The following is an 18605-nucleotide window of genomic DNA, read 5'->3' as shown; positions in this document are numbered from 1 at the left end:
TAAATGAGAGTGAAACATTGGTACTCCAGTCACTTAGCTGCAATAGCAGGAGGGGCAGTCACATCCACCGCTCAACGCCAAGCCCCTTGAGTTGTTTCCCACATGGCACAGCTCAGCCTGCCAAGGTTCAGGACTATGAGACTCATTCCACATTTCTCTCCTCCCCTCTGATCAGCACTCCCTTCGGATTCCTCAAAGCAAGAAACCTGCCAGAGCTCACCCCATTCTAAACATTTTGCAGGCAAGTAGATTCTGTATTTAGAGGGCATTTGAGAACTGAAAATCATCATCCTGAATCATGGGTAGAGCTTTTCCTCTTGGGCCCCCTTAACTATAGTAGGTTATTTTCGAGAGCTGCATGAGGCATGTAAGACAAAGCAAAGAGAACGCAGTATTTGGAGGGGAAAGAGGAGGTTAATGTGGAGGCAGAACCCACCAATGAAATGTAAAAGGTAGGGTGATCCCGAAACTTTATACAAATCAGGGGTAGATCAAGCAAATCTCTCTCCACACCCACATTGTAGGTCACAACTGAGTGAGATCAAAACCAGGTGAATTTAGGCAGTGGTGATTTTGTAATATTATCTTGCCTTTAGCACACTTCAAACATCGTACTCTCTTCAGTGCATTTTGCTGGAAGCAAATGAGACTTTATTCCTGAGGATATTTTGTTTCTATTTGACTGCAGTAGCCACTGACAAGAGCTGCTGATGGTCTGCGTTATCACTGAGCTCACCCTGAATTCTTGGAGTCCTGATTTTCTATTACCTTATTTAGATAGAAAATCCAGGTGGAGAGAAACCCAGTATGTGGCTCTTTATCTGGAATCAAAATACTCAGAAAAGCAAAATAAAGTTGACTGGGAAAAACAATGATAACATTATTTAGAATGATGACCACAGGCACACCTAGAGGACCTAAGATGCCTCCTGATCTCTGAAAAATAGTGAGCAGCTTGATTTTAGCGCAAAGAGCTGATTTATTACATTCAAATTATTTTAAAATTGGTCATTCATTTATTTAGTCAACAAACATTTATTCGACATCTAACAATTCTTGTTTCAAAGAGAGGCAATGGGCAAAATCACCCAAAAAGTAGAGTCAAGATTAAGATCCCTATCGGAGTCAGCCAGGTAGAAATACACAAAAGGGGCTCGGACCCTGAGCCTGACCAAGTGAAGTTGCAGACTTGCTTCTTTTCTTAGCAGACTCATCCTCAAGCATGTTGAGTGATTTCTTCCTTGGTTGCTCGTCTTGTCCCATTCAACTTGAATGACATCCTAACCATCAATACCTGATACAATTCAAACTTTCCTTTAATACACACTTCACTAAAGAAGATACTCATTTTATATCTGTTGAATTGAGTATATGAGAACGTAAAACACTTTTCGTTTATCAATTAAGAAAATTCAAGAAATTATTAATGTAAAATCAGGACTTTTCACCTTCTGAGTACATTTCAAGAGATAGCATCCATGGCTCAGTGAATAAAATACAGAGATTTTCTTACAAATGATTTCATCAAGTAGAATGACCTTTCAAGGTCTTTTATGAAGTAGAACAACCTTTCAAAGTCATGACCAGATTATCAGACCATGTCATGCAATATACCTAGAATTTAATGAGAGGTTGTTTTAATATCTCTAAGAGTTATGTGTTTGTAAAATACAGGGAGTCTATGAGAAGAATGCATATCAAATTCAAAGAACTTTTGAGTTAAATGGAAAAGATTTTTAAATATCTTAAGATCTTTATGGCAGTTTTAAAACAAGGTCACATATTCGTTGACACTCCAGCCGTTGAAACGAGGGGTCTTTATCCCCTCCTCTTGAATATAGACGGGGCTTGTGATTCTTTGACCAATCAAGTGGCAGTGAACCCTATGTGACTTCCGAGGTTAGATCACAAAAGGCCACACAGCTTCCACCTTGCTACAGGAACACTTGCTCTTAGTGCTGGGAGGTCATGTAAGAAGTCTGACTACCCTGAGGTCACATTGCCAGAGAGACCATATGTAGGCATTCTGGATGACAGTCCCAGCTAAGCCCAGCCTTCCGGCCATTCCCCCAAAGTATGAGCCATAGGAGTGACCATTTGGGGTTCAGCTGGGTGATCCTTCTCTTCTACATGGTGTTAATGGAAGTCACTTGGTGGAACTGGAGAATGAACTAGCTGGAGGAATGGACTAGCTGATTCTTGCCCAAATTCCTGACCCGCAAAACTGTGAGATGCAATTAAAAAAAGTTTTAAGCCAGTAAGTTTTGGAGTAGTTTGCTATGTAGCAACATGGAACAAGACCCCTCTGCCTGCACCCCCTGAAAGAACAGAGAGACATAAGAGAATAAAAAATTCATATAGCTGCTGAATGGGGGTCTCATATTCTGTGAGTAGAAGAAAGAATTGGGCATTATATAACCTAAACACAGGAATATGGACCATGAGAGCCATCAGACCACCCTACATGGAGGGTCATAATATAATAGATCAAAAACCTGTCCCATCAATGTCCTCAACAAGAATCCAATCATTGTTCCAGCTGAAGTTCTCCACTCTTACGGAATTTCAACTAGCAAAGAAGATATGCTACAAAATTGCTTGAAATGGCATAATTATTTCCTTGATGGTTAAACATCTTTCAACTCTAAAGATTTAGAATTAAAAATAGAAATGCCTAAGTAATAAAAACCACAGTATTACTATTTGTTTTAATGAATCTGGGCATTTTTAATATTTTATGTACTTATGATGTTCATAAGAATTTGGTCAATTAGAGTAACAGATCAGCCTTGTAATTCTAATTGAAAATGTATAATTGAGTAATTAATTTAGACTTGTAATTTCACAATGAAATCTTATTAAGTTTATGAACAGTTTGAGCACATTTAAGGGAATTCAAGTTTCTCAAATATTATGTTAGATTTTTTAATATTTTTAGATATTACTTGGAAAGGTTTCTTTTAGTTAAGTCACATAGTTTGTGTACCAAATGAATTTAAAATATTTGAAGACATTTTACTAAGTTCCCAAAATGGGATGAACATTGTTTAAAGCCAATATATTTCCTAATTTAAATGCCTTACAAAAGAATTTCCTCCTGCCATACATTTGCTAAGAGCTATTCTTATTCTTTCTCTCCTGGGGATTTAACTGAGCTGTCTAAGAAGTATGGCTGGTCACTGCCAGAGGCAAGAAGGAAAGGAAATTCTTCCTGAGCAAGGGTGAAGAAGAGTCTGTGAACTGTCAGCAACAGAGACGAGCTCAGCAGCTTCTGCACAAAAGATAACTCTGCCTTGAAAACCCATGACCCGTCCGTGCTCCGAGCTGCTCATGGTGCTTTCTCTGCCACTCCACTGCATCCAGAAAAGTGGATGGGCACCTTTACATGAGGAACACTGCAACCAACGCTCAGGAGACTCTCTGAAGTGAGAACAGGACCTGTTACCTAGACCAGGTCTTCTCCTTTAATTGACAGTAACAATAGAAACGCTTGCTCCCAGAATGCAGAAGTGTTTTCCATTCCACCTGCAGAGATAAAAAAGGAAAGAAATGAAATACACATGAAAGAATAAGAATAAGGAGAGAAAGATATTCTTAAAATCATTAGGTTTCACTATCGGACCTAGCGCACCCTTCCCAGATTCTTCTAGTAATGTGCACCTACACTCTTGTGGGTGACAGCCCAATCTGTGTATTTATCTAAGCTATGCTTCTGTCCTTATATCTGTCCTAGGTTCTTCAACCCATTGCCTTCTGGACCTCAGCTCTCCTTGTTTGCTTCAGGCCATATCGTTCTAATGATACATTTGGCTATGCTTCTATTCTCTGTGGCTTAGAAAGCCAAAGACACCCACTCACAGGTTCACTGACCACTGTTACATCCAGAGGCAGAGACTCGGTTGCCCAGGCAACCAGGTTCAAAGCTTCCCCTCACCCAGCAGAACAGTAGCTGACACCTTATCTCATCAGCCTCTTTTCTCCATGTGAGCCTCAAATTATTAGTTTCCTTAGAATTCTTTTGACTTTCTACATACCACCATCAATGTGATGGACCTGGAATGTGTCTGACCAGATCCCCTTCCTGCTCCTGGGAAATCACCCAGACACCACTGTCTGCCCTAGAGCATCTTCTTACCCCAATTCACTACCTTGGCAGCAGTTGACTGGCCCACAGGCAGCACCTTCCAGATGGTCCATTAGAGTCATTCTCCAGTTTGCTATCTAACTGGGGTTGAGAAAAAACAAAACAATAATCCTTCTTGTGATGGGTTGAATTGTGTTGTTTAAGAGTATATTGTCTTATTTCCTCACATTTGTGAATTTTCCAGTTTTCCTTCTGTTATTGATATCTAGTTTTATTTCACTGTGGTCGGAAAAGACGCCTTAGATGATTTCAAACTTTAAAAATTTATTGAGACTTGTTTTGTATTGTAGCATATGATCTATCCCAGAGAATGTTCCATGAGCACTTGAGAAAAACGTGCATTCTGCTGGTTTGGGGTGGAGTGTTTTGTATACGTCTCTTAGGACTAGTTTGTTTACAGTGTGGTTCAAATCCTCAATTCCCTTATTGATCTTCTGGTTAGTTATCCTGTCCACCATAGATAGTAGAGTATGTAAGTATCCAACTATTACTGTGGAACAGTCTATTTCTCCCTTTAATTATGTCCATTTTTGCTTCAAATGTTTTTGGGCCTCTATTGCCGGTTCTGTATATGTTTATAATTGTTATATCTGCTTAATAATGAAGCCTCTGTGTATCCATTAGGAAACGTAAAGGGACCATAGCATTTTTCCAAGATGCCCAGGTAATCTAATACTAGATTGGGGTGCCTTATGTTTTACAGTTTAATATTTAACATAATATTTGGGATATATACAGTAGTTGCCATAATGCAGGATCTAGAAGCTTTTGTATAGTTAATCAATTATTAATTTAAACAGAATTTTTTAAAACAGGGAAAAAGAATGATTAAGACAATGAAATAGATTTCTAACGAAATTTGAAAGGAAAATCAATTACAGAAACCCCTGCAGAACTTCCTTTCTTGTGAAAATGTTACAATATGCAATTTATATATATATATACACAACAGATTTTTGGCAAAAGGCACCACTCACAGTAAATGAACTTTATTTATGTAAATGCCTGTCATGATGCTCTTAGTAATTCTGTAATCCAAAGAGTGAATCTTCTATAAAGTATAAAGCAGTGCATTTTCTAGTTCTCTATCATGAAAAAGTAATTTAATCTAGTTCCAGGCGGCAAATAAAAGACAGCTGTGCTCTCTTCCTCTGCTGCTCCTGTGTGACCGATCCAGCACCCAGATGTGAGAGCTGCTGCTTCATCGAAACTTTAAAGAATATGGAAGGTTAGTTCCCTGTGCTTCTGACGCCTGTCAGAAAATTTCAGTAGGTGAGTTAAGAAGCCTGAATGAGTCAGAGAATCTTTAAATAATAAGACAACCAAAGTTAGAAGGTATAAAGCAGCTTAAAAAAAAAGGCAAATATAAAAATAAAAGGTCCTGTTTAACGTTTAAGTAGGGACTGCATGCTGGTGCTGCAAATCGATGGAAATCATTCCAGGCTCACAAAAGGAATAGGTGATCCATAAATCCGCGTCAGTTTGACTTGCTTTTACTTACTACATCTGCTCAGTCCACAATTCCTCCATTTGGAAATGCAATGTTCCCTTCTGGAACAGTGAGGGAAAGAGGCCAGATACAGTGAGTAGCCTAATTCTTCCCTGTCTATCACCACCTCTCCCAACACACAGACATAGAGGTCACTTCTAATTAGCCCTCGTGGGAGTGATTAATTGCTCCAGCTATGGGGCTGGGCCTGGGGCCAGGTCTCCCGTCACCAGATTTGGGGCTGGGCAGGGAAGTGGGAGTGGACTGCTCTGGCAAAGGAATGCACGAGCTGATCTGAGGAGGGCACAGGTGGTGTGAATTCTTCCTCTGGGGCTCTGCTGAGCTGCAACTGACCTGCACTGCCAAAAACCAGATGGCTATAGAGAGCGAGAGCAGAGAGAGGACCTGCTGAGAGGGTCTGATGGAAGGGCAGAGGGCAGACTGGCCCAGCCTGTGTAGGCAACACAGATATTTACACAACACCTTACAGTTCATGAGAGATTTTTGTCTTCACTATGCCATTCACTTTTAAGCAAATGAATCATGGAAGAGGCAGAAAATAGTATTAGCCTCAGATAATATAATTAACCCCGTGTATTTTAATAAATGAAGAAATTGAGGCTTGCTTGAGATCATAGTCCTGGTAAGGATAGAGCTGTAACTCAAACCTCTATCACTTCACGCTTCTCAAGCTTCTGTTGTTTAGAATATCAACCCCAAATAGACCTACTTAATCAGCTGTGGATCAAAACACAACGCAATGATGCAAGTCTCTCAGGGGCTGGAGCTGAGTTAGCAGTGGAGGTGGATGGTAGGAGGTCTGGCTTGGTTTATAAGCTGCTTTCAAGAATTTATAATTTATTCTAAAGGCAATGGGAAGAATATGTTCATGTTTTAAAACGGGAATCAGCAAATCATGGTTCATAGGCCAAATCTGGTCCGCGGCCTATTTTGTAACTCATTTTATTGAGTCGCATCCATGCCCATTTATTTACGCATTGTCTGTGGCTGATTTCATGCTACTGTGGTAGAATTGAATAGCTGCAACAGAGACCGTAGGGCTTGCAAGGCCTAAAATAATAAACTACCTGGCCCATTACAGAAAAAGTTTGCTGGCCTCTGTTTTAGAAAGATCTCTCCGGCTATGATGTTGATTAGAGGGAACCAAGACGAGAGGCAGTAAGCCCAGCCGGAAGTCTACCTCAAAATTCTTAATGAGAAAGGACAGGAGTCTGAAGTTGGTTTGGGGCAATGGCAATGATTTAAAAGATGCTGAGGTGAAGACTTGAAAAGAGTTGGAGGCCGGATATGTGAGTTGAGAAGGTGGAAAGATAAGAATGATTCCAATTACAATATTAGACATATTTTTAAGACGGTAATTGAAGGCACAGGATTAGATGCTTCACTCAGGGAGAGAATGAAGAGTGAGAGAAGAGGCCCCAGGCAGAACCTCAAAGAAAGTAGATGTATAAAGGCTGGGCAAACAGAGAAAAGTGCTCAGAGAAGATTTAGAAGGAGCTGCCAGTCAGGGAGGAGGACAAGCAAGAGGCAGTAGTGTCAAAGGTGCCGCCGGATGGAGGTGAGGACTCCAAACTTGCCATTGGATTTGTCAAGAAGGAGCAATTTCTGTGGAAAGGCAAGGGGCATACACCGGACCCTGGTGAACAGAGGAAGGATGGAGAGGTGAGGACGTGGGGAGAGATGCAGACACAATGCTTTCAAAATGCTTGATCCTGAGGGGAAAGGAAGGGATAGCAAGATGGCTGTAGGGCGACCTGAGATTGAGCAACGGTTTCATTTTTTCTTCTTTGCTTGTTTATTAATAAAGGAACTCTGTAAGCACACTTAAATAATGAAGAGAAGCCAGTAAAGGGAGAAGCTGAAGATGCAGGGGCAAGAGGGGCTAAGCCATGAAGGGTGGCTTCCCAGGAGGCCAGAGGGAAGAATAATCTAGAGCAAGTACCAAATAAGATCATCTATTGAGAGGGAGAGAGGATGCCTCAGGATGGGTGGTTTGAATAGTCAGAGATAATGGAAAAGAGGAAGATAACTGGGGAAATCCAGAATTGCCAGGCAAAACTATAGGTCCAGCTAAAGATCTGTGAGTTGTGATGTTCTCCACCAAGGGGAAGGGTTTGAGTAGAAAACTAAACACAAAATTTCAGGACTAAGGAGTTGCAATGACTCAGAATCCAGCTGAAAGAAATGGTATCTAAAGTTTTAGCATAAGGCGCATCTATTCTTCCACTTCTGTGAATATCTAACTTCTGGCCTTGAATCAAATTAGAGTTCCAAAAGCCCATACATGCGGACCACAGCAACTTAGCCCCTCATAGAAGTGCCTTCATCAAGTTTCGATGAAAATTTCTGGCCTTTCTGAGCTACCCCGAGCCGGCTCCACACGGCATTGTTCTGGGTTCCTATTGTAACTTAAAGGGAAGCTTTCACGATGTCCAGAGCCCTTGATGTCCTGAAAATGAAGGAGGAGGATGTCCTTAAATTCCTTGCAGCAGGTACCCACTTAGGTGGCACCAACCTTGACTTCCAAATGGAACAATAAATCTACAAAAGGAAAAATGATGGCATTACCTCATAAATGTGAAGAGAACCTGGGAGAAGCTTCTCATGCCATTATGCCCATTGAAAAGCCGGCGGATGTCAGTGTCATATCCTCCAGGAATACTGGTCAGCAGGCTGTGCTAAAGGTTGCTGCTGCCACTGGAGCCACTCCTATTGCTGGCTGCTTCACTGCTGGAACCTTCACTAACCGGATCCTGGCAGCCTTCCAGGAGCCAAAGCTTCCAGTGGTTACTGATCCCACAGCTGACCACCAGCCTCACTCGGAGGCCCTTATGTTAACCTGCCTGCCATCACTGTGTGTAACACAGACTCTCCCCTGTGCTATGTGGACATGGCCATCCTGTCCAACAATAAGGGAGCTCACTCACTAGCTCTGATGTGGTGGATGCTGGCCCAGGAAGTTCTGCACGGGTGTGGCACCAGCCTTTGTGATGGCGACCCATGGGAGGTCTTGTCTGATCTCTGCTTCTGCAGAATCCTGAAGAGATTGAAATAGAAGAGCAGACCACTGCTGACAAAGGCCTTCACCAAGGAGGAATTTCAGCGTCAATGGACTGCTCCAGCACCCAGATTTACTGCTTTTCAGCTCAAGGTTGCAGACTGGTCTGAAGGCGTGCAGGTGTCCTCTGTGCCTATTCAGCAGTTCCCTGCTGCAGACTGGAGTGCTCAGCAGCCACTGGAGCCTGGTCTGCAGTTCCCGCTGCTCAGGCCACTGAATGCATGGGAACAACCACGGAATGGGCTTAAGCTGTTCTTCCACAGACACTTAAACAGAAAATGGAAATAAGCTTGAAAGAAAATGAACAGTTTCTAAAAAAAGAAAAACATCAGATTTCTTCTAGCATATAGATTAAAACACAAACTCACTGGATTTTGTAGTAAACATCCTAGCTTGGTCCTAAGCTGTGTTAAATCTAAGATTGAAGTGAGTCTGAAGACGTCTGGAGGACCCACAGGGGAGACTCTAGGAATTTCTTTATATGAGGGTGAGAGAGGTCAGATGGGAAACACATCTTAAGAAACAAGAGCATCAACATACTGACATCCTCAATATTGATCCAAGGAAAGTTCACCAATTATCATTTCACCAATTTCTCTATGAGGCAATGAGCACAAGGTATCAGCATCATTGGTACCAAGAGCTACAATGTGAGTGCCTGCTTCTTAGGAGTCAAACATCATTCCAGGTCCTTGACTGATATTGTCTCATTTAACACAGCAACCTTTCCGGAGATATTACTACTGGTCCCCTTTAATGGATGAAGAAACTGAGGCTTGAAATGCAAAACAACTTTCCTGGGATCACACAGCTGGTTATTAGTAGCATCAAGATTCACACTGGTGAAGCCAAAACTGTCCTAGACCCCTCTCTGATGACAGGAGTATCAGCCCACAAAGTCAGGTGTATAAGAACCTTGTGAAAATTTCTATAACTCAGCTTAATCTCTATTTTAAGCCTCACCCCAAAACTTCTATGAGTAGTTAACCAGGGTCATTTCAAGATTTTACCCCTCCCGTTCCCCTCTGAGTTAAAGACAATATTTGGGAGCTGATGTGCACCAAGGCATTGGGTACACCCTGGACCTTAGTAATCTGCCCACACTAGGTGCTACTAAGACAGCCATTGTCCCATGAAATGTGGCCCTTGGACCATGGGCCAAAACTTGTCAAGAACAATAGGTCACCTTTGTCTTGCCCTCACAGCCTTTGGGCAGGGCACATACTCCAGAGTTTTGCACCAGCCCATTTATGCGGCCCACCAGGAACCTGGACACATTGGGTTTATGACACTGGTTGGAGAACCCACAAAGCCTTGGCCTCCATGGTCTTGCTCTTAGCCCCTCCTACTCTTGGCGTCTAAGACCTCAGAGGTCTTGCTGCCCCTCTGATAGCACTGCCAGAAAGCAGAGCATGAGCTCTCCCATCTCTTTCTCCACAGCCCTGAGCCCTGGGGAATATTTCTCACCTTGTGGAATCCTTTCCCCACTATGCTTGTTTAGGTCACTTTCTGTGGGCCCACAAATTTTCCCCTCCCTCCAGGGCTTTGGATTTGGACAGGAAAAGCCAGGATTTCCAAGTCAATCCTGCCCCCTCCTCTCTGGAGGTGAGGAGGACGAGGCTTATGAGCATTTCAGCAAAGAAAATATGGGGAGGAAAAAAATAGGATAATATAGGACAAGATAATACCAAAATAGTATCTTGCCACTTTGAGTTCCTTAGAAGAAAAATGCCTCTTAAATGTAAGGAATAAAGTTTAGAATAAAGGTCATTGGATGATTTGAGTGAAAGCTCCACTAACATTTTCTGGCAACAACCCAACAACCACAGAGAAGGGCAGAATATGCAAAACACAACTCAGTGCATTAACATCCAAGAAAGCTTGAAGCTGAAAAGGCTGGGCTTTCACGGCATCGTCACAGAAATGCAATTGTACAAACCTCTTTTCAGTACATATTTTGTAGCAGTCTGATAGCCTGCCTATTCACCTGGTGAAACACTTTCTGTTGGTGTAAGTTCATGGAGTTCTGACATCAATTCATTCATTGTCCCATTTCTAATATGTGCTATGTCGATCCCATCAGGGCTTTCATAAGTAGAGTCATTTTCTTTTTCAATTAAGGTTAATTTTCTGTGTCCTCTTTGCTTTTCTCTCTCCTAAGATGGCAGCTGGAAAAAAGGAATATTAAAAAACAATGAAAGGGGCTGGCCCAGTGGCCTAATGGTTAGGTTCAGCATGCTCCACTTCAGCAGCCTGGGTTTGTGAGTTCAGATCCCAGGCATGGGCCTACACCACTCATCAAGCCATGCTGTGGTGGCAACTCACCTACAAAATAGAGGAAGATTGACCCAGATGTTAGTTCAGTGAAAATCTTCCTCAAGCAAAAAGAGGAACATTGGCAACAGATGTTAGGTCAGGGCCAATCTTCCTCACTAAAAAAAATAAAATAAAAATGGTGAAGGACCAAATATATGGAGAATGCAACATGGCATTTGTGGGTTCTTGTCTGTTTTTTTCTAAGTGCAGCTCTTCAAGGAAGAGTCTTATGAGTCTGACTATTATCAAGTCCTTTAAATGAGATGTTTTCTCCTGAAAAAGAGTGATAATTGCTATTTCTTTTGCAATCTAGCAGTCTCTAAAAGCCAAGATTAGCTTTCATCTGAAGACAATGCTACCACTTTGCACATGAAAATATATTCCAGGCCTAGAGCCGGGTCAGAAGTATGGAATGTGGAGATCAGTGAGCAGGCTGGGTGAGGAGGGGAGGTGGGGGCAGGTAGAAGGTATGACAGGTAAAATGTGGGGCAGAGTGACAGTGATGGTCTCGGTGGGAGGGCAGAATTTAGCATCCTGGAAATGCAGAGGTAGGGACCTGAATGGCTATGGAAGGACTGAACATTGGCAAGAGTCTTAGGCAACAAATGGCAGATGATACAGGAGGCAGGACCCATCCCCTGAGCAGTGGAAGGCCTAGATGCTAGTCCTGGACCTGAGGGGCCTGAGCAGTGGGGAGAGCGACTGGTAGTCAGACCTCACAGATGTTTTGTTTAACCTTGAAGAGCCATTCTAGGTAACTATTTTCCCTGTGTACTGAGAGGAAGAAACTAAATGTTAGGAGAGTTAAATGAATTGCATGGTCATACGTTTAATAAAGTGATCCAGACCAGATTTGAGCCCAAGTCCACTCAAAAGCCTGAACGTGTTCCAACTTCACCAAGACTGACAGGGTGCAGACCTGAGGTCTTCTCAGGCAACATCCTGTCCCAGCCAGTTGGGGAGCTTGCAGTGTTTCTCAAAACACGATCTGTGAACCCCTTCAATAAGAGTCACTCTAGCAGCTTGTAAAAAACATTAACACCTGGGATTCTTCCTTAGATATTCTGATTCAGGTCTAGAGTGGATCTCAAGAATTTTAAGTTTTCTGAGAGCTGCTGATCCGGGTTTCCATTATCCTGGCCACTGCAATTGAATTATGGTTGGTCATAAGTCCTAGGCAGGGCCAATCGATGTCTTCTCTAGGATTAATGTACGTACACTTGGAAAAAGCAGTATTCTTTCCACTGATAGTGCTAAGCTTTGAGGCTGTGAGCTGGGTTGGCTGGGGCTCATCTTGTCTACCTTGTAGAAGGAGCTTCCTTAGAGAAGGTTGCAAATCAGAAATAAGCCTTGGAGCACCCTGGATGCAGTTATGTCTGAAGTCTAACTTGGATCTCCTGGTTCTTTGAGCCCATGCTCCTTTTGTTTTTCCCTAAACTAGTTTGAGTTGAGTATCTGCCACTTGCAGCCAGATGGCCTCGCTAGAGTTTGTGTGAAACAGACCAGAAGGTTTACATGAGTGCAGCAGAGACACCAGTGTAATGGGACTTCTAACTTCACTGACGTCATCCTTGGGCTTCAAAGCAGAAGTTACGTGTGGTTTTTCTTGTACTTGATCCTGACACCGTCCTTGGCTGATGTTGTCCACTTCCATGACTTCAGTTACCACGATGATTCAAAAATCAGTCTCTCCACCTGCACCACTCCTCTGTGGTTTTCATCTTCTTTGGTTATGATTCAAATGTCTGCTGGACATTTCCACTTGGGTGTCCCCAGGCACCTCAAATTCAACAGACACAAAAGTGCATTTATGATCTTTCCCTCCCAGATATGAACCATCTCTTGTTCTCCTTATCTCTGTAAAAGGCACTGCTATTTTCCCAGTTCCCAAGCCAGAAACCTGGGCATTCTCCTTGACAGCTTCCTTTCCATACCATCCCTGCCCTTCTATTGCCACATCAAGTTGGTTCTTCCATCTAAACTCCAAATACACATCTAAATACCGAAATACAGCTTACAAAGCTCTTCATATTTTGGTCATTGCTTACCTCGATTAGTCAATTTTTGTCCCCATCTCCTTTTGGACTTTATGTGCTAGCCATATCAAACTTTTCCAGTGCCTTGAAGCACCGTCTCAGACTCTCTTTTGCCTCTGGACCTTTCAATAATTTGATCAAATTTTCTAGAACTCTCCTCCCTCCCCTCTCTCTCTGCCCAGTGAACTCTTATTCATTCTCTAAGACTCGACTGCAATGTCACTTTTGGAAAGACTTGCCTGTAATCCTGAGTATGGCTTACCTTCCACTATTAGAAGCTCTCACAGTACTCCAATAACTCCCTATTGTAGCAATATTTAGTATGTTTAGTCTACTATTCAATTTACTGAGAGAGAGAAAATTTAAGTGGATAGATATAATATGTTGAGGATGAAAAAATTAAATTGTGTGTTCTCAAATTAATTTTTAAGCTTAACCGCATGCAATCATCCACAGTAGAATTTTTTAAATTGAAAAAATTATTCTAAACTTCATCTAGAAGAATAACTGAGCAAAAAAAGCTTAAAATTTTCAAAAATAAAAAGAAATAAGGGGAGATCAGCCTTATCGGATATTTAAAACTATTAAAGCTATAAATGTTGGAACAGTGCTTAAAATCCTTCAATGGCTTTTCATTGCGTTTAGAATAAAACTCCTTAACAAGGGCCTAGCTGGGTTGCATTTATTTGAGAACTGAATTCTCATCCGGAATCCTACCTACAAAGCAGTCTGGAAAGTGTAGTGTTGGCTTTTCAGGCTACACAGCGAAGGAAGACAAACTGGAAGGAGATGGGAATGGATGCCAAGTATCAATCAGCCATTTCCACCACAACACATCTCAAGACTTGGAATTACTTTGTTGACTTTTTTGTAACTTTCTTTTGGGAGATGGGGTCTCCTTCTTTCACCTCTACCATCCCAAACGTGAGCTTCATGAGGAAAGGAATTATGTCTGTTTTGTTCATCACTATATCCATAGTACCAAACACACAGAGGACACCCGATAAATATTTGTGATGAAAATTTAAGCACAAGAGGCCTCACTATGCTTTGAACTATTAGACCCACCTCCTGAGGTAGTGACCTGTTTTGAAAAATACATTTTAAGAGAAACAATAATGAAGATGGCAATGATGATGAGAAGCTACGGGCACTATTCCATATAAGCAATGCAATAGGAAATATTTTAGCTAAAGACAGAAAAGTGGGAGTTCTGACTTCAATAATTTGAAAGCCTGTCACGTGGAAGAAGGAATAGACTGGTTCCATTGCTTCAGATAGTAGGACCAGAGCCAATAGAGAGACGTTGCAGGGAATCAGAATTCAGCTCAGGATCAGGAATAACTGCCGCCTAACACATTCACCAGGAGATGGAGAGAGTCTTCCATGGGAAATGGCCCCACTTGGGAATGTGGATCCTATACTATGGGGCCTGGGTAGTGGTGAGCTGAATGACTTCTGAGGCCTCTAGGGTCTCAGGCCAACCTAGAAGTAGACATATTTCTTTATTCTTATTGAAATGCCTGATTATGCAGGTGTTAATGTTTCATTTCTTTAGGACTAAAATGAGTTATTCATGCCCTCCTACCTTGGCAAAGCCTTCAAATGACTTCTAGCTACCACCTGGCTGAACTGCAGCTCTAGAAACACAGCAGGCTCCTGTCTTCACTCACCTTCTAGACATCCTGCGCCGAGTAGGGTTGAACACAGCTCATCACAAACCACTAGCAATGCATTTTCAATTATAGTCATTTGCTTTGCACCCCACTCCCTTGGTAAGAGGCTGATATTATTCTCCTCACCTTTTAAAAGCAGAGGCACAGACGCTTGAAGCAATTTTCACAAGGTCACTGAAAATTCGATGGAGGTCCCGGGCGGCGAGCCGGATGCTTAATTCCCTGAGTCACTCGGCCCCCACTGCTGCCCGGCAGGAGGCCTGGGCTGAGAGTCGCAGGAAAACATGGCGGTGGCTTTAGTTCTACTTTTCTGTTTGTGCTTTGAATGGGTAAAACAATAACTGCATTTTTCCCCCAAAAAATTTTTTAAGGAATAGAGAAACTCAGAACAGGGAGAATAATTCTTTGGAAGGCTGCTTATTGTGTAGTACAATGCCTGGGTTCTAGTTACTCTGTCCTGTTCTCTACAATTCTGGAGACACATTGCTTAGCCAGGAGGGCTTTTAATAAACCCTCATAAATGTGGAATTTTAGTGGGGAAGTCGATTTTGTTGCTTCGTCCCATGTGCTGCTTTAACCGTTGTGGAGCGAATAGGAAAGGTTTAACAGAGGGTGCAAATATGAAGGGACACTGAGCTTGTGGCTCTCTGTGCATTTCCATCTGCACGTTCGTGAATTATTCAACCAACACGGAACAGCACTGTTTGGGGGTGGAATTTTTTTTTTAATGGTGAAATTTAAATGAGCTCAATTCCCTGAAATAACTAAAGAAAGGAAACTACATCAGCACCTCCAACACAGGGAAAGCCGGCCAAGGGCTGTATTTATCATCATCGGCTTTGCAGGGTTTTCAGATTTTTCCAAGAAAACTGAAGGAAGCTGGTTTTCAAAGAAAAAAGACCTTTTCAAAAAATCCACTCAATTCTTACAAGTATTACCCAACCTTATATCTTTCTTCTGAAATGACTCTCTTTGGAGGATAATAAATAATAGATTTGTGCCTCATGGGTGTGTAACTCTTTCTGACTCTGCTACTGACTCTAGAGAGAGGCTCGCACAGAGAGGGGAGCAAGGAAGAAGCTAACTCAGGGCTGAGTCTCCCCCCTTTCTTCAGCAAGCGTCACGCGGGAGCAGCTGCACCCTGCCGGTAAACCGTGCCTCTCATCTCAACAACTATTTTTAAATGCTTTGGGGTTGAGCGTGTATATTACACAAAGGTGGGAACCTTTCTGGAATAAGTGCAATTTAAAAAACTAGAATGACCGATCTCTTTAGAGTCACACAAAATGCAACGCAAACAGTATCTTCTATCAGCCTTTGCAAAGACTCGATGACAATTTCATGAAGTATGACATTTAACTGCTCAGCTATGGAAAGCACCTTACAAGATTCAGAAAGTCAGAGTTCAGTCACAAGTATGCACGCATCGAAGGGCAGTTTCTTAAGATATTAATTTTGTGGGGCTTTTTGTTTTTTTTTGTTTTTTGCTACTTATGCTTGCTTTCTATTTCATTTGTTTGCCTACAGAAGAATCAGAAAGAATGAGGAGCATTCTTCCCCCACAGCCCCAAGCTTGGTGACAAGCAAGGACTCAAGTCCAGAAGATCTGTGACTGCCTTTACTCCCACTGCAGCATTAAGAGATTTTTTTTTTCCCAAGGAAGATTAACCCTGAGCCAACATTCTTGCCCATCCTCCTCTACCCTACACGTGGGACGCCTAACACAGCATGGCTTGCCACACAGTGCCATGTCTGCACCCGGGATCCAGGCCGGCGAACCCCGGGCCGCCAAAGCAGGACGTGGGCACTTGACCACTGCACCACCCAGCTCGCCTCAAAAGATTTTTAAAATCTCTGCCTTATGGGGGCTGTGGGTGAGGAATGGAGAGCTATGGGGTTGGGGTGGGGTGCAGAGTGGCCTGAACTGAAAGAGCTTGCTCCGACCAGGACAGCAGACGGGGGCCTGAAGGAGGAGCAGGACCCCTCCCCACCTGGGCAGGTGGCACTGGGCAGTGGGAGGACAGAGAGAGAGCAGATGGCAGGAGCCCTGGGGAAGAAATACCTATCTGGTGCCCCTAGACAAGCTAGAGCCTGGGAAGGGGACTCGATGCTCAGCAAAGATCTCTCTGCCCCTTCGTTGATGAGACCAGCAGACCCATCTGCCTCCTCTGTGCTGCCACCACCATCTGCAGTGACCATGAAGACTGAAGACCGGAGGGCCCTTCACGTAAGACCTGCCTGGATGAGACACTTGGACCTTTGAATAACCATGCTGGGACTGGCGAGAGGGGATCTAATCGTGAGTGAGATTGAGTTTCCCGCTGTTACAGCAAGATGGAGATCTCGAAAATCTTGCATTTTATTTAAAGGGTGGAAAAAAATGACACATTTTGCATCCTGATATCGAAGTAAAATATGTATCTGGTGATATATACATGTGTATATATATATATTTTTTCTTCCAAATTATCAGGAGATTGCAAACCAAAAGTCCAAGTCTAATAATAACCCAATAGTTTGGAACTATGAACACATTTCTCCATTGAAGCAGTTATGCATGGAAAGTAGATCACCAGACTGGCCCTCAAAGATTTAATTTAATTTAAAATTAAAATCACTTAATCTAAAATGTTAGATATTTACAATGGAAAATATTATTACATGGTAATTAAACATTAGCTAAACATGGTAATTAAATAAAAGAGGGAGAAGTTGGAGTGAGATTTTGATTTTCCTTTTTGTGAGTTCGGGCTCTTGAGGAAAAGCAGACTTTTAGGAGGTGGGTTTCGTTAGGTGTAATGTGCTCAAGAACTTGTGAACACCTTCCAGGTTAGATGGTTCGCAGCGCTAGTCACCAAATGGTGACACTTACCCAACACTACTTGATGGTGACTTAAGGAAGTTCATGGAAACGTCATCTGTGAGGAGTCTGGTGGGACACTGGTCTCACTGGCATGAGGCGATGATGGTCCCCCGTCCTGCATAAGGAAAGTTTGACATGAACTCCGTTCGGGAACTTTGCATGACCCTTTTGTTCTTGTGTGAGCTGGGATACCACCTACTGCTTGACCATCAGAGTTTGCACACAGTGCTGAACTTTCATTCTGCCAAGCTTTCAGGATGGACTTTATGTAAAGACAGAGTGGGCAGCCATCCTGCTGTGCGCTTTGAGAAACATTAGGCAAGTCCCCTGCCAAAAACATCCACCCTCATCAACTTTACAGCGTATAGGAGATACAGGTATTAATGTGTTTGGATAAAGAACCCTGGTAAAATGCACATATTTTCTGGGAAGGTGATCCCTTTTCTAAGAATTTGAGTCAGTATATTACTTTCATATAGAGTGGAAATAAGAAGACGTGCGTATGTTAGATGACCAAATGTCTACAATAGACAGGTTATAGTGAAAATTTTCTTCTCAGAGTTAAAGATAGTATAAAACTACCAATTACATTTCACGTAGATATCTTTTCCCATCTAAATAATACTCAAACAGTGAGGAGAACCCATAATAGTACCACCCACTGAGAAGCACCTTCCTCAGCTAGAGATACAGGAGGCCTTCGAACCTCCTGTGATAGGGCCCCGCCCACGTCAGCATCCTGGGCATTACCAATGGCTCCTTCTGCTCTCTGCCCCTGGAAATTGGATGTGCCACGCGTGCAGGAGCAAAGATTGTGCCCTGCGGGGAGGCTCGGTGCATGCCAATAGAGCATGAGGAAGACAAGGGGAAAATGCCTACTTTCATATGAGTCTTATGAGTAAATTCATAAGTTCATGTGAGACAATTATTCCAGACTTAGCCCAGTGCCCAATTATTCTCACAACAGGATTCCTGTCTTCTTAAATCATCTTAAATCTTAAA

At 42.6% G+C, this 18605-nt stretch overlaps 1 pseudogene; it reads left to right on the top strand.

Annotated features, from left to right (window-relative positions):
- Positions 1–8082: 8082 nt before the first annotated feature.
- On the top strand, positions 8083–8960 carry LOC106835390 (small ribosomal subunit protein uS2-like; annotated as a pseudogene).
- The last annotated feature ends 9645 nt before the right edge of the window (positions 8961–18605 follow it).

This window comes from Equus asinus, chromosome 24 (assembly GCF_041296235.1).
Source record: "Equus asinus isolate D_3611 breed Donkey chromosome 24, EquAss-T2T_v2, whole genome shotgun sequence".
Taxonomy (NCBI): Eukaryota; Metazoa; Chordata; class Mammalia; order Perissodactyla; family Equidae; genus Equus; species Equus asinus.
The sequence above is the reverse complement of the archived record's forward strand: the minus strand, read 5'-3'. Positions and strand labels throughout refer to the sequence as shown.